At 41.0% G+C, this 14,460-nt stretch overlaps 1 protein-coding gene across 5 annotated transcripts in view; it reads right to left on the bottom strand.

The window, feature by feature from the left end:
• The window catches only part of RASGEF1B (RasGEF domain family member 1B), a 701,629-nt gene that overhangs the window by 334,558 nt on the left and 352,611 nt on the right, over positions 1-14,460 (bottom strand). The gene's annotated exons all lie outside the window — the stretch shown is intronic.

Raw genomic sequence — 14,460 nt, 5'->3', positions numbered from 1 at the left:
AAGAACCCACAACGAAGAATACACAACTATGTACCAGGGGGCTTTGGGGAGAAAAAGGAAAAAATAAAATCTTTTAAAAAAAAAAAAAACTAATAATGAGTCAATCTCCTTTCTAACCTACCCTCCTAAGGTAGCTAATAATAAAAATTTGTTTTCATCCTTCCATACTTTCTCTATTTTTATACAAATACATATTACATTATATGTAATTACATGTATTATATACTAATTATATGTATTACATTACATATGCACATATAGAAGTTTCTTTCTTTCTTGAGAGCATAACATCCTACTTTAGAATGTATTATCAACATCTTTCCAGGTCAGTTCACATAGATTGACTCATTTTTCTCAATGGCTGCATAACATTCCATAATATGGATACACCATACTCTATGCATGCTTCCCTTTATTGATGGATATTCAATGGTTTCTAGGTTTTGGTTCTTTTGTTGTTGCTTTTGTTTGTTTGCTTTTGTTTGCTGTTACAAACTATGCTGCAATAAACATCTTTATATATATACATGCAATATGTACACATATATATCATGTATGTGTATATGTATATATATTTTTATACTGATAATTTTATTCTATTTGAATAGGGTCAAAAGAAATAAAAGAAATGCATAACAAATAAAGACTTTGGTATGGCTTAAAGACCTAATGTATATAAACTTTTTCCCACTTTCTCCTCACATAACATAAAAATATTTACCACCTCACCTAGGGTTTCATTTTGTTTGGGGACAAGCACTAGAGAAAGTTAAGAATCTGAGCCAGCATATATTCTGGCCCAAAATAATATGCAGTCAAAATACAGAAAACACAGATGTGTATACACATACAAAAAAAGCATCTTTCATGAAGAAAAATTAAGTTCAAGGTTTAGGTTGGTGTGATCTTTAAATTGGGTTTGCTGGCAGTTTTTATTTTGTTTGTGAGTAAAGGGAGAGATGTTGTTCAGAAAGTTTGAATTAAAAGGAGAAAAGGAAAAGAAGGTAAGAATTTTGGTGGTGCAAGAAAAGAGAGAAGGCAAAAGTCAAAAAAGAAGGATTAGATGAAAAGTTCACAAAAATAGACACAGCAGAACTATCATTCTCGATAAAAAAAAAAGGGGGGGGGGAGAAAATGGTTCCCATGAAGAAATAGCCATCTTCGATCAAAGAGAATGAGGGCACATGACTCATTCTTCTTATCATAATTGATCCCATGACCTAATTTTCGACCCTGACAGAGCCCGTGTTGACAGGACTGAGCATAGCCCTGGAAGTTCCATGCATCTTGTCCTTCACTGCTGCCAGGTATATCTTAGTTTCTCTCATCTCTGTATTCCTTGGGGACGTAAGGAAAGACATTCTTGCTTGCTGTGCAAAGATTGGGCCAGTGAGGAGAGAGAGAAAAGCCAAAGAAGCAGACAGCTCTCACATGCTACAGTGAACCACCCCACCTGCAATCTTCGCAGCAAATGCCTTCCTCATGACCTTCCATCACCTTTATGCATTTCTACACAAGAGCAACTGTCATGAGAGAGGCCTCAATGTTCACTCTCAGATTTCTGCTCTAGAAAGGTAAAGACCCAACAAGACTTGGTCATCGCTGTAGCCCCATTGCCTAAACCAGTACCTGGCACAAAGAAGGTGTCCAAAAAATATGCACTGAATTGGTACGAAAAATGACATCAGGTAAAACTGCAGTCCTTATCCCAGGACACTGTTTTGAAAGCATGATGCTAGAAAAGCAGCCTCACATGCAATAACATTACAAATTAAAGCCAAAGGAGAGAGACAAAAGGTTCCTAAATAGTAGTAAGATACGTTTTCTCTCTATTTGGCATATATCTATTGTCCATTATCCACTTGGTTAGGCTAAATCAATTTTCCACTGTCAGGCCTATGAACATTTTTGGAAGAGAGAATTCTTTGTTGTGGGTGTGTGTGTGCTGTGCTGCGCATCTACAATGTTTTGCAGCATCCCTGGCTTCTACCCACCGATGCCAGAAGCATACCTCTCTCCCATGTCAGTTGTAACAACCAAAGCTGTCTCCGGACATTACCAAATGTCCCCTGGGGTGCAAAACCACCCCCAGTTGAGAACCACTGGTCTAAATTCTAAAAGAGCTACATATGGAAATATCCTGATTCCCTGGCTAGTGCAACTATATTTTTTCCAGGGAACAGAAGTCTAATGGTGGGAATTTCTCTTCCTGTTCCTGCTTTCAAGTCTCATTCTCTGCCCTAAATGGAAGTCAAAATCTGGGGAGCACCCAAATACTGAAGACTCCATGTGGGGGCAACTTGAGAGACTCTAATTGCATTTTTAACTAAGCTTAAGATACACCACTGGGGAGAGTAAATTCAGGAATATGTCTAAGAATTCAGACATTAGCGCTGCAGCCCCTGGGGAAATGATCTTCTAAATTAAACAATACCATTCAACCTTCAAGAGCAGTCTCAGGTGACCCGAGAAACATGTTTGGAGGAGAAATGAGAGCCAGAGATGGGTGAAATAGGCTTCACTAAAAAAATTAATGCAAGTAGCTCCACAAATGTTACCTTTGTAGAAAAGAACCACTTCAGCCAAAGGACAAATGTACAGTGAAGTCTCAGTACCTGAAATGAGTGTGAAGGAGGTATTGCATGGGTCAATGAGAGTCCGCATCCCTAATTTGGCCATTTTCTAAGGGGATTTTACTTATACGCTTGGTCGGTCTCATTTCGTTCCCATCGAAAGACTTTAACTGGCATTCCAGTTTCCTAATTGCAGCTATTGTGAATGACTTTGGGTGGGCTTTCTAAACCTTCCAATAACATGCTCACTTTAATTACTGAAAATGAAAGACTTAAAACATGGTGACTTACCCATGCTGTGACCTTCTTGATTGTTGCATCAATATTTTTCTACTAAAGAGGAAACTCCTAATGAGTCCCCTCCACCAAAGTTTGCATGATGCTATGTTTGTCACAGGAGCACAAGCACAGTTTTTTTAGAGTACTGACTTCTAACCCTGTTGGTGGAGTGATCAGCATGGGGTGAACAGTATTATACATAGACAGTTGCAGCAATTTCCCAAAATGACTCTAGAAAGGTGAGGCCCTTCTGTTGTTCATTTATATATTGATGCCTGAAATTTCACTTACTAAAGCTCTGTTTTTAGCATAAGGTTTTGAATCATAATAGACAGACCCTCAAGGGATGCTCGGTCTAAGAGTCACTGCAAAGGGGAAAATTGGAAATTTCATGTATTATAATTGTTGCTCTGTTAACCTTAGAGAACATTAGTTTATCGGATCCATTCCTACTAGCAGACTTTTGACTTTGGGATTTTTGTTTATTAAAAATTTCAAAAGCAGATTTTGATAGGAGAGAAATGAAGACTTATATAATGAGGACACACATGGTGATGGGAAAAGATCTAAAGACACAGGTCGCATTAGGCTCCCTAAAACGCTGACTGTGAGATGGAGATTAGTATGCAGGAGGTTTTAGGAGGGAGAGCCCCCAGGATCTCCACTTGTAGAAGGAAAGAGAAGGGTGCAGGACTGGGCAGAGGGAGAAGTTGGGCTGTGATGCAAACTCAACAAAGGTCTCAGCCAACCAAGTAAGGAGCTCTGAAGCTGGGATAGACTTGTCCCAGGTTAGAGTGAAGCTAAGTGCTACCCTGGGAACGAGGCATGACCCTGGGCAAAATGCCTCTTTTCAGCCAAAGACGATTTCCTGAGAGGGCTGCCAGCTGAGGGCAGTTGGCCAGCAGCACTCTCAGCAACAGGGAAATCTGGGTGGAGCATTGCTGTGTCCACTGCAATGTACTTTATTGTGACACACTTTTGCAAGGACAGATACTGGCTGTGGCTGATCTACTTTAGTTAAACATGGCCCCTTAGTCGAGCTTAGAAGTTTGCTGATATTTTATGATAGAGTCGTTGGACGGATAAATAAACGGACCACTTGCTCAGGAGTCTAGACACTTAATTCTTGTCTCTTCTTAACAGACCTTCTTGTGAACTTAAGATGGATCGCTGGCCTTGGGACCTTGAATTCTTCATTATGAAATGAGGAAGCCCTTATTCATGCCCTTTCAGGTCAGGAGAGCCTTGGCTAATTTGAGGAAAATGCGCCTGATTTTATCAGGCACATTGTTTGGAAATCAATGAGTATACTGCCTATTTCTTTCTTCTATCCTCTGAGGAAAGAACATTTGACTGAATAACATGGTCAGCTCTTGATTATCTATAGAAGTAGAGAGGTGATATACAAGTGACCCACAAAAGCATGTTATAAGATGCCTTTACATCTGATTTTCAGACACATTAAATAATGGATAATTTAGGAGACTGAGGTGCTTAAACATGTCTTCATTAAATTAACGTTAACAACCATTTGTAGAAAATTTCCGAGTGGGAAAGCCAGGACAACCAAGAAGGAAGAGCGACTTCAGATGGACAACTTTCACTGATAAGCCCATGGTCAGAGAACCCAGATGGAGGATCAGTGATTGATGGTTCCTCCAGTCCTACAAAAAGAGACTTCTGGAAGAGCAGCTGCTTACCCGATTCTCACTGGTGGGAGTGTTTTGCAAAGTGATTGAGCACTGAAAAGAGACTCCATATGTTCTATACTTCTTTTTAAAGGAAAGTTTACCTCTGAGAGTTATTACAATGTTGTTTTATTCCCACTAAATTAGGTCTAGGAAAAGAAACAGAAATAGATAGACTCTACCTCTACAAAGCCAGTCTCCGCTATGTAATGTCTATAACTAAGATTTATATTTTAAAAACAGCACACATCTAACACTTATTTGGTTAAATTGAAACAAAGTAGAGTGTAAGAGAAGAGAATTGCTTAAGTATCAGATTATAAAAATTCAGGAATTAAGAAACAATCCCCAAGATAGATGGTAATGTTATGAAATTTTATTTGAAGCATCAGTTGTGCCTTGATGTGTACGTGAGTGTGTGTGTGGGGGGGGGTGTGTGTTTCACTCTCAGCTAGATACCACCAGATGACAGCCAGTTTTGATAAATGGTCAAATGCAGTTGAAAGCTAAGAACCATTTAAAGGAATGATGCCTGCATAAAGCATCTCCATTTGATACCTGCAATTTGCACCCCACAGACACACTGGGTGATTTCTCACTTATTGGTAGATGTCAGGACTAGATCTACTCATATTACTAACAATTTGGAAGTCTCTTACACTTGAACCGATGGGTCCCAGAAGTGCACACTACTTAGATGCTTTCTTAGACATTTTACTTGGCCAATTTTAGGATTTCCAGACAAAGTATGAATTTCCATTTGGTCTTCGTGCTTTAGTAGACTGGTATTGATACATATACACAGAAAAGAGTGGTATCCCCTCCAGGAAAAGTGTGGCATTCATTTTTATTTTTTTAAAAAACTGCATAATTATAAAACATAACCAGCTAAAGAAAAAAATTATACCCCTGAATAAATGATAAAATTACAGTGTTTTCTTGTAGTCCATGAATACTGAAAATTTCAATTAACCAAGTGAAAAGGCATTGAATGTGCCAGCAAGATTTATATCCCAGACTAATGACCATCATCTGCATCCTATTTAGCTAATGAAGGTTTGGAACACTTGTGGATAATTAAGGGAAAGCTGATGGGAGGAAATTCGAACCATGGAAAGATCAAATCTATTTATGTCTGCATTTAAAACTAAACATATCTAATAGTTCACTCAATCAAGACATAATGTCTGTTCATTTGAGATAAGACTGATGCTTTTAAGTAGACAAGTTAGCTCCGAAACATGAAATTCATTCCTCATTCATTCATTCAATAAATACTTATTAAACACCTACATGTGCCTCTGCCCGGTGGGTCAACAAAACAGCACCACGACCTCCCTAATGTTTTTCCCACCACGTTCCCTCTTCCACCTTAATTAGGTTTACAGCTCTGGTTTTTACTTTACCCAAGTAACTACCGTCCACCTGTCATGGATGGCATAGTCACGATCCAGGGACGTGATGAGAAAGTACAAAGAGTGCAGTAGGGCACCTGGCATTTTCTGAGACCTGGCAGAGGACTTGAGGGGTGAACCCCAGACTCACTAATAAGTGGGTGTTCATGAGAGGAAGACTAAAGACTGTTAGAGGGAAGACAACACCTGACGTTCAGAGGCGGCCAGAACAGGGATCAAGCTCAGCGCAGCTTTACTGATTTCACTGAATAGCTTACTGGTCATCTCATTCAACTATTATCCCACTTAAGTAGGGAGCATCTTAAAACCCCCTCTCTGGACCCCAGCCACAATCTCCAACAAGTTTATGTTTACAAAGGTGATGCTTCAAGGACCAGCAATCCTAAGATCTATGTCAACACTGAAAATGGCACACCTAGCTGGTAGACATGTTGTAGGAAGTCAACTGATGATGGCAAGTCAGTCTTAGGTGCACACATTTGTGACTTTCAGAATCTCTTCCATGTGTGAAAGGAAAGCTAGGTGAAAAAACATCAGCAGGGGCCGGGCTCCGTGGCTGAGTGGTTAAGTTCACGCGCTCCACTGCAGGCAGCCCAGTGTTTCGCTGGTTTGAATCCTAGGTGCAGACATGGCACTGCTCATCAAACCACGCTGAGGCAGCGTCCCACATGCCACAACTAGAAGGACCCACAACGAAAAATATACAACTATGTACTGGGGGGCTTTGGGGAGAAAAAGGAAAAAAATAAAATCTTTAAAAAAAATTAAATTAAATTTTAAAAAAAATTTTTAAAAAATCAGCAATTCAAAGCCTACACATACCCAGCACAGCATAACTTTATCTTAAGCCAGCAGGTCTCAAATGTTAGTGGCATGAGAATCACCTGGAGGTCTTGTTAAAACACAGATTGCAGGCCCCACCCCCAGAAGTTCTGATTCAGGAGGTATGGGGTAGGGCCCAAGACTCTGCATTTCTAATGCATTCCTAGGTAAGGCTGATGCTCCTAGCCTAGGAACCATACCTTGAGAACCAGTAGTCTAAGATGTACCCAAAGATAGTTAACAGTAACGGTCACTATATCTTTTATGACCTCACAAAAGAAGAGAAAATATCTCTGACCAGAATTTCCATAGCATAATTTTAATTAGTGACAATACTAAGAATACCTTCTCACATTTATATAAAACTTCCAATTGCTAAAGCCCCCTTATATACATTATTTCACTCGAATTTCCAAACAACACTATAAAGTGATTGTTATACTCATTGCAGGACACTAAGAAACAAAGAGGTAAAGTGACTTGCCCAAGTTTTATTAACTAGTAAGTGGTCAAACCAAGATTCAGTTCACTGGCCTTCAGAAGTAGTTCTAGGGTAAATTGTGCTATGAGAATTGTACTTGAGATCATCAGAGTACAACATGAAAGTCATTTAAAAACTGACAATGTGAGTTTGCTCTAGTCTTATAATATCAATGTCAAAGGTTGTTTACTGGGGCCAGCCCGGCAGCGGAGCGGTTAAGTTCGCACATTCTGCTTTGGCGGCCCAGGCTTTGCCGGTTCGGATCCCGGGTGTGGACATGGTATTGCTTGGCATGCCGTGCTGTGGTAGACAACCCACATATAAAGTAGAGGAAGATGGGCATGGATGTTAGCTCAGGGCCAGTCTTCCTCAGCAAAAAAGAGGAGGACTGGCAGTAGCTGGCTCAGGGCTAATCTTCCTCAAAAAAAAAAAAGGTCCTTTACTAATAAGTTAATATTAATTTCTTCTTAGCATCATTTATAAAAGCTAAGGAGCCTTTGCATCCATAGAGAATTTTATAAAAGAGATTTTTAAAAGCTCCCTTAAAAGGTCTGGGTAGAACAGAAACTGAGAAATGTACATACAAAGTCCAGAGACAGTTAAGGTCGGCAGCAACTGTGAACCCTAGGAAGAGAATACCATCAGGAGAAGAGGTGTCACTTTCTATACTGGTTCCCCCTTCCCGCAGGGAGTAGATCTTTGCTGTTTCCATCAGGCTAGCATCTTTGGGGCAGATACCCTGTAGGAAGCTCTGAATCTGCGGGAACTCCCTGGTTTACAAACGGCACAGAGATAAAACATAGGACCCAAGGATGCAGTCCACAGATAGCCCCCACCAGGACCCGCACAAAGAGGACGAACCCCCTCCCTTGGCTATGTTCTCAAACCCCTGACCCTGGCAAGGAGGATCCTGTGAGACCAGTGAGACGCTGCGCTCCAGGGCAAGAGGAGGAGAAAGCTGTCAGAACACATTTCGTGCGCTTCATGACAGTATTTGAATGTGGCCAATTAGTGCCAGGAGGAGAGAGCAGAGCAACAAAGAGCCTCAAAGACAACACAACAAAATGCAACATATTAGGACAAAAAAGCACTGAGTGGTGTCAAGCTTCATCCCACAAAGCTGCAGATCGAGTCTTCCTAAAAGCCATCAACTTAATATAACAAGGCTGGAGGCCTCTATTCAGGATGATCCCATTGTTTTTCCCAGAACAGTGTATTCTAATCTGACATGTTAAGTGCTGAAGGGAAGTGGGATCGAAGGAATGGAAGCAAACAAGAGGGCAGAATATTTCTATACATTTTGACTTTAAAAGAATAGTGGGGAAACTCTATACCAAAATATGGATGTATATTAGCATCTATAGTTTTTGAGTCAATAGTTGTGGTACTTGAAATAGTAGGACCACATCAATTATTTTGAAAGATTAGCACTCAACACCTGATGATTTAAATGCTTAAGATCCCTCCAAATCTCTATCATACCTTATACAAAACCCTTTCATGGAACGTATCACAGGTGTTGATCTTCCTCAATGCACTGTAAGGTCAGTGAGGTCAGAGGCCAACTCTTAATTATCTTGGTACCCTATACTTTAGCACAGTGATGGGCATAGGGATGAGGACACACTAGGGACTAAATGTTTGATGAATGTATAGTGAATGAGGTAAGGGAGGCAAGATGGAGGAAAAAGGAAGAAGGGGGGAAGGAGGTACAGAGAGAGGGAGGCAGGGAAAGAAGGAAGAGTTATGATAATGTGGGGACAAAGCACCATAGTGGAGTTGAATTGTATCCCTCCCAAAAGAGATGCTGATGTCCTAAGCCCGGGTACCTATGAATGTGACCTTATTTGTAAATATGGTCTTTGCAGAGAATTCAGTTAAGGTGAAGTCATTAGGGTGAGTCCTAATACAATGTGACTGGTGTCCTTATAAAAAGGGGGAAACTTGGACACAGACACACAGAGGGAAGATGAGGTGAAGACAGCCATGTGATGATGGAGGCAGAGACTGGACAGATGCAGCTGCAAAGAAAGGAGCATCAAGGATTGTGAGCCACCACCAGAAGCCAGGAAGAGGCAAGGAAGGATTCTACCCTGAGTCTCAGAAGGAGCATGGCCCTGCTGACACCTTGATCTTGGACTTCAGCCTCCGGAACTGGGAGATGATACATTTCTGTTGTTTTAAGCCAGCCAGTTTGTGGTACTTTTTATGGAAACCCCAGCAAACTAATACAGGGCGCATGCACCAGGGGTCTCTACTTACTGATCATAGTAGTTGACAAACTCTTCCTATACAGAGACAGATAGTAAATATTTTAGGCTCTGTGGGCCATAAGGTCTCTGTCACAACAACCCAACTCTGTCACTGTAGCATGAAAGGAGTCGTAGAAAATACATAAATGAATAAGTGTGGCTGTGTTCCAATACAACTTTATTTTACAGACACTGAATTTGAATTAAATATAATTTTCATGTGTCATGAAATATTACTTTTCTTTTGCTTTTTTGCCCAACTATTTAAAATGTGAAAACCACTCTTGGCTTGCAGGCCATTCAAAAACAGGCAGTAGGCCAGATCTGGCCTGCAAGCTCTAGTTTGTCTATCCTGGGTACAGATCTAGGAATCAGAAACAGCTGGCACTGGTCCTGATTCCACTAATTATTATTCTCATAATCTTGATTAAATCACTGGCTCCCATCTTCAAAAGAGCACACTAAACTTTTCCTTACCCACCTGGAAGGTTATTATGAGGATGAGATGAAAATCATATACTCTGAAATACTCTGTATATGGCAATGAAATTGGTGCTTTGGTATATTTAACTCTGTCTTCCTCTTAAGAAATAAATATTAGCACCAAGGCCAGGGTGATGATCAACTGACTCTGAGTCATGGAGTCAGGGCAGAGTGGAAACAAACACATAAGCCCCTTCAACCACCCACATCTTCAGATGGATCAGGAATGAGGACAAGATGCACACCACAAACAAAGCTGTGGGCAGACAGGACTTCCTGAAGTAAACAGCAACTCTAAGACCAGTGTTCATCATCTTTGGTCACATTTGACCCTGGGCTACTGCTGAACCAAGAATTTCTTCTCTTAGGGAATGTTCTGGACTAGATGGGCCTGCTGCTGTGAGGCTGTACTGTAACTCACTTCCCTAGATCATCATTTTAAACAAGCCTTCATCACCCACTAAAGCTCTTTTGGCCATCTTGAGCCCATTCCTACGGTGCCAACAGCTGACAAAGTCATAAATATTACCCTGCATGCAGAATCGTCTTCACACTTACCACTGAGAGGAATTGGAATGTTGCCACTGTGCTCTGTGGGGGCTGGACTTGAGCTGACAGCCCCAGATTTTCAGGTCTGCCACGAGGTAAAGCCAAAGAAAGCATCACGGAATAAAGAAAATAGTTCGCAGAAGGAAATATCATTTTGCTCACACTGCGTAGGGCTGTAGACCTCCCTGGAACTGAGTTATGCCCTTAAGGAGCTGAGAGCGGATCCTTCCAAATCATTAGCATAACCCACCACAGTCATAAATTCTTAGAAAGTAGGGATTTTACTCCCAATTAATTATTCAAATTCTCCTTCATCCCTAAGACTGCATTTCCTTGATGTAGAGAGAAGTGTTCTCGCCAAACACTCTCAGTTCCTGACTCCTCGTACTCCTTTATGAAGTGAACAGAAGAGACTCCACATCCTTAGCCAACTCCAGGCTGCTCCCAATACCCAGAGCCTCATGCTCCCTGCTGCCTCCCTCCTCATTCCCACCTCCACCCCAGCATAAGGCCATGGGGATCGAATATCTCTCAGCCACTTGACACCCTTCTTCTAAAAGATGCTCACATAGAAGCATTGCTAGGCCAAAGGTGTCCCTCCTGGAAGCAGGGTAGCTTAAAGGAAAGGGCATGGGCTCAAATCCCAGCTCTGCCCCTTGTCATGTGCACTGGAGCTCATCATTTTAATTCTCTGAGCCTTAATTCCTTATCTGTAAAATGGGAAAAGACCATTTACCTTAGAGTACCTTGTAAGAATTTAAGAGGATGTGCGTTCATTAAGTAGAAGCGATTATTACTATTTCTGAGAATTCTGGACTTCTTCTCCATCTGTCTCCAAACACACTTGCCCTACGGACTTCCCAAATGCCAATTTATAGGGATATATCTGTGCCATTAAAGCCCATCATGGTGGATGGGGAAGCAAGAAAAAGGCTAAAAGGTGACTTGACGCCTGTGCCCTAGAAGAGCAAGTGTCTGGGAGCAGGGAGTGGGGATTGGCCTTCTCTTCCCTCAAATGATCTTCAGAGTATTATATACTGGCAAATTTTCATGCTCCTAGTTAAACTAGATGAATAATGACTATACTGTGAATACTGTGCAGTGCCTGAGAGGAAAGAAAAGTGATATGAATGATCTTTTTCAAGACACACACACACGCATGCACGTGCAGTTATGCTTCCAAGTCTAAATTATTGAGAAAACATTCCAGGAGTTTCCATAGCTCACCCTCCAGAAAAGCATGATCTTTCCTGCAGCAAGAGACAGAATACGATCAGGAAAAAACCTTTTTGTTAACTTTAAAAACTAATTGACGGCCAGATAAAACAATGAAAAACATTACACCATAACCACAGTTATTTTGGGAGGGAGAAAATTAAAAAGGATGTTAGTCTCAAGTCTAGCTGTAGGAGCCTGAAGAAAAGATTCCCTCCTTCCAACTTCTCAGGAGAGAGAGGAGTGAAACTCATAACCAGCCTTGGACAATGAAGTTGAAGGCGCTCAACCCTAGGAGAGCCTCTCACTGCTGGAGTGATGGGAATATCTTTTACCATAAGGCTTTAACACGTCTTTTTTTCTTTTACTTTTCCATAGCAATCCCATGTACTAATATATACCTAAATAGACTAATCTTTAAAAAAAAAAAAATCAACTATGTTAATTTGTAATCCAAGCTGAAGAAATACTAACGTGTAAATTTGGTAGGTGGGGAGGAGGGGAGGGAGAGGGTCAAGGAAAAAAGACATTTTCATAATTACTGGCTATTACAAATCATTTAAATGGACGCACAACAAGAACGGAGGTTGCAAGGCCCAACGTGATGGGACCCTGTTTAAAAGCCCCACGCTGTCATTAGTAAATGAATGGTGATGGGCCATTATCTCAGACACTCTAAGTGATGGTTTGACAGAAAATCCATGGCCACACAATTTTACCACACACAGAAATAAAAATAAAAGGTCTAGCTTGCCGTAAGCACATTCACAATTAGAGCACTGACAGACGCAGTCCTTCCTTAGCCTAGTTCTAAATTGCTGCATCTTCATTTCTTCAGAGTTATTTTGAGTTCCACCTGCACAAGCTCTCTAAGTGAAAGGCTAACAAGAGATGATTAAAGTGTTCCCCAGGGCTTGGGGAAATCCCATGCTTCATTTTCTTTTTTTTTTTTTTTAATTTCTTTCCAACTGCCCTGGGCCTGTTTATTCAACAAACATTACTGAGCACTTATGTTGCAGGCATTAGGCTGGCTTCTGCTGAGAGTGTAGAAATGAATGAGATATGACATCTGCCTTGAAGAGATGACAAGAAAATCTGTGAAGCTTCCCATATTCTTTGGAGAAGTTCCACTGAGTTGTGACCCTGGCTTTCTTCTCTTCCATGTCTTCCATCCTTCCTGTACAATCTCTTTTTTCTTTGTGCCACTTCTGCACCTTGCACATATTTCTATAACAATCTTTTTCACCCTATATTGCATTTATTTGATAATGTTCCTTGCCCCAGAAAACTCTTTGGAAGCATAGGCTGTTCCATACTCATATACCTACTCTAAATGTCACAGTGGCTGGTACATAATAGATTTTTATTTTTAATTTGTTGAATATGAACATAATCCATCCACTACTATGGCTTCAACTACTAGCTATCCTATGATAATTCTAAATGTGTGTGTTAATCCCTGGTCCCCCTCGCAAGCTTCAAATTGACTATTTCCAATTGCCTATTAAATATCTCCACTGGAAGGTCCCACAGGCATCTACAACTTGACTTGTCCACAAATGAACACATTGCATTCCCCTACTGCAAATCTGTCTCCAGTTGTTCATACCTTGGTTAGTGGGGAGACCATCTACTCCCTCTTTCAACCACAAATCTCAGTATCTTTCTTGACTTTTCTCTCTCCCTTACCCACCGCATCCTATTGATTCAACTCCAGAAAAGTCTCAAGTCCTAACACTTTCTTTTCTCTTTGCCCTTGTCACTGCCTCCGTTCAGATCCTTCTCACCTCTTAATTAATTTATACCAGATCTCCCATGCTGCCAGTCCATCCTCTGCATTGCCACCAGAATATCTACATAAAATGAATTTGATTCTCCAAGTTGCCAGTTTAAAGATCTCTGCTGGCTCCCTAATGCCTACAAGAAACCGTCCTTGCTTCTGAGCGTGGTTCCTGTTGACAATCTGACCTCACCTTATTTCATCAGGCCACTTTCTGCTGCTTTCGACTGCACATCTTATAAGCTAGCCACACTGTTGGACTGTTTTCTGGACCAGCCAGGGAGACTGCCAGGTCTCAACTATATTTTATAGTTTCTTTATGTAGTTCTTGCTAGCTAGACTGAAAACTCAGTGAGTGTGAAAGAAGTCAACTGCATTCATCTCTGTTAGCCCAGGCCAGGCTGGTATGTGATACACAGTCAATGAAAGATGGATAAAATAATGAATGGGTCACTAAATTAATAGTTTAAGGCCAGTTAGAGATATAGTTAGGCGCCAGCTGTGTATAAGGGCAGTTGAAGCCATGGTTATGATTGAGAGTGCCTACGAAAATGTATAATTATAAGAAATAGGGACTGGGACAAACTCCCAAGGAGCACTGACATTTATTAAGATGGAGAGAAAGAAGAAATAGCTAAGGAAATTAAGAAAAAGCAGTCAGCAGTACAGAAGAGCCAGAGCATTGTCAGAGAATAGCACTTCCTAAGAGAAATCTAGGAGAGCACTTCCTCAAAAACACTCTCCCTGGTGTTCAGATCCCAGGCATGGACCTGTGTACCACTTATCAAGCCATGCTGTGGCAGGCGTCCCACATATAAAACAATGGAGGAAGATGGGCATGGATGTTAGCTCAGGGCCAATCTTCCTCAGCAAAAAGAGGAGGATTGGTGGTAGATGTTAGCTCAGGGCTAATCTTCCTCAAA

This window comes from Equus caballus, chromosome 3, assembly GCF_041296265.1.
Source record: "Equus caballus isolate H_3958 breed thoroughbred chromosome 3, TB-T2T, whole genome shotgun sequence".
Classification (NCBI taxonomy): Eukaryota; Metazoa; Chordata; class Mammalia; order Perissodactyla; family Equidae; genus Equus; species Equus caballus.
The sequence above is the reverse complement of the archived record's forward strand: the minus strand, read 5'-3'. Positions and strand labels throughout refer to the sequence as shown.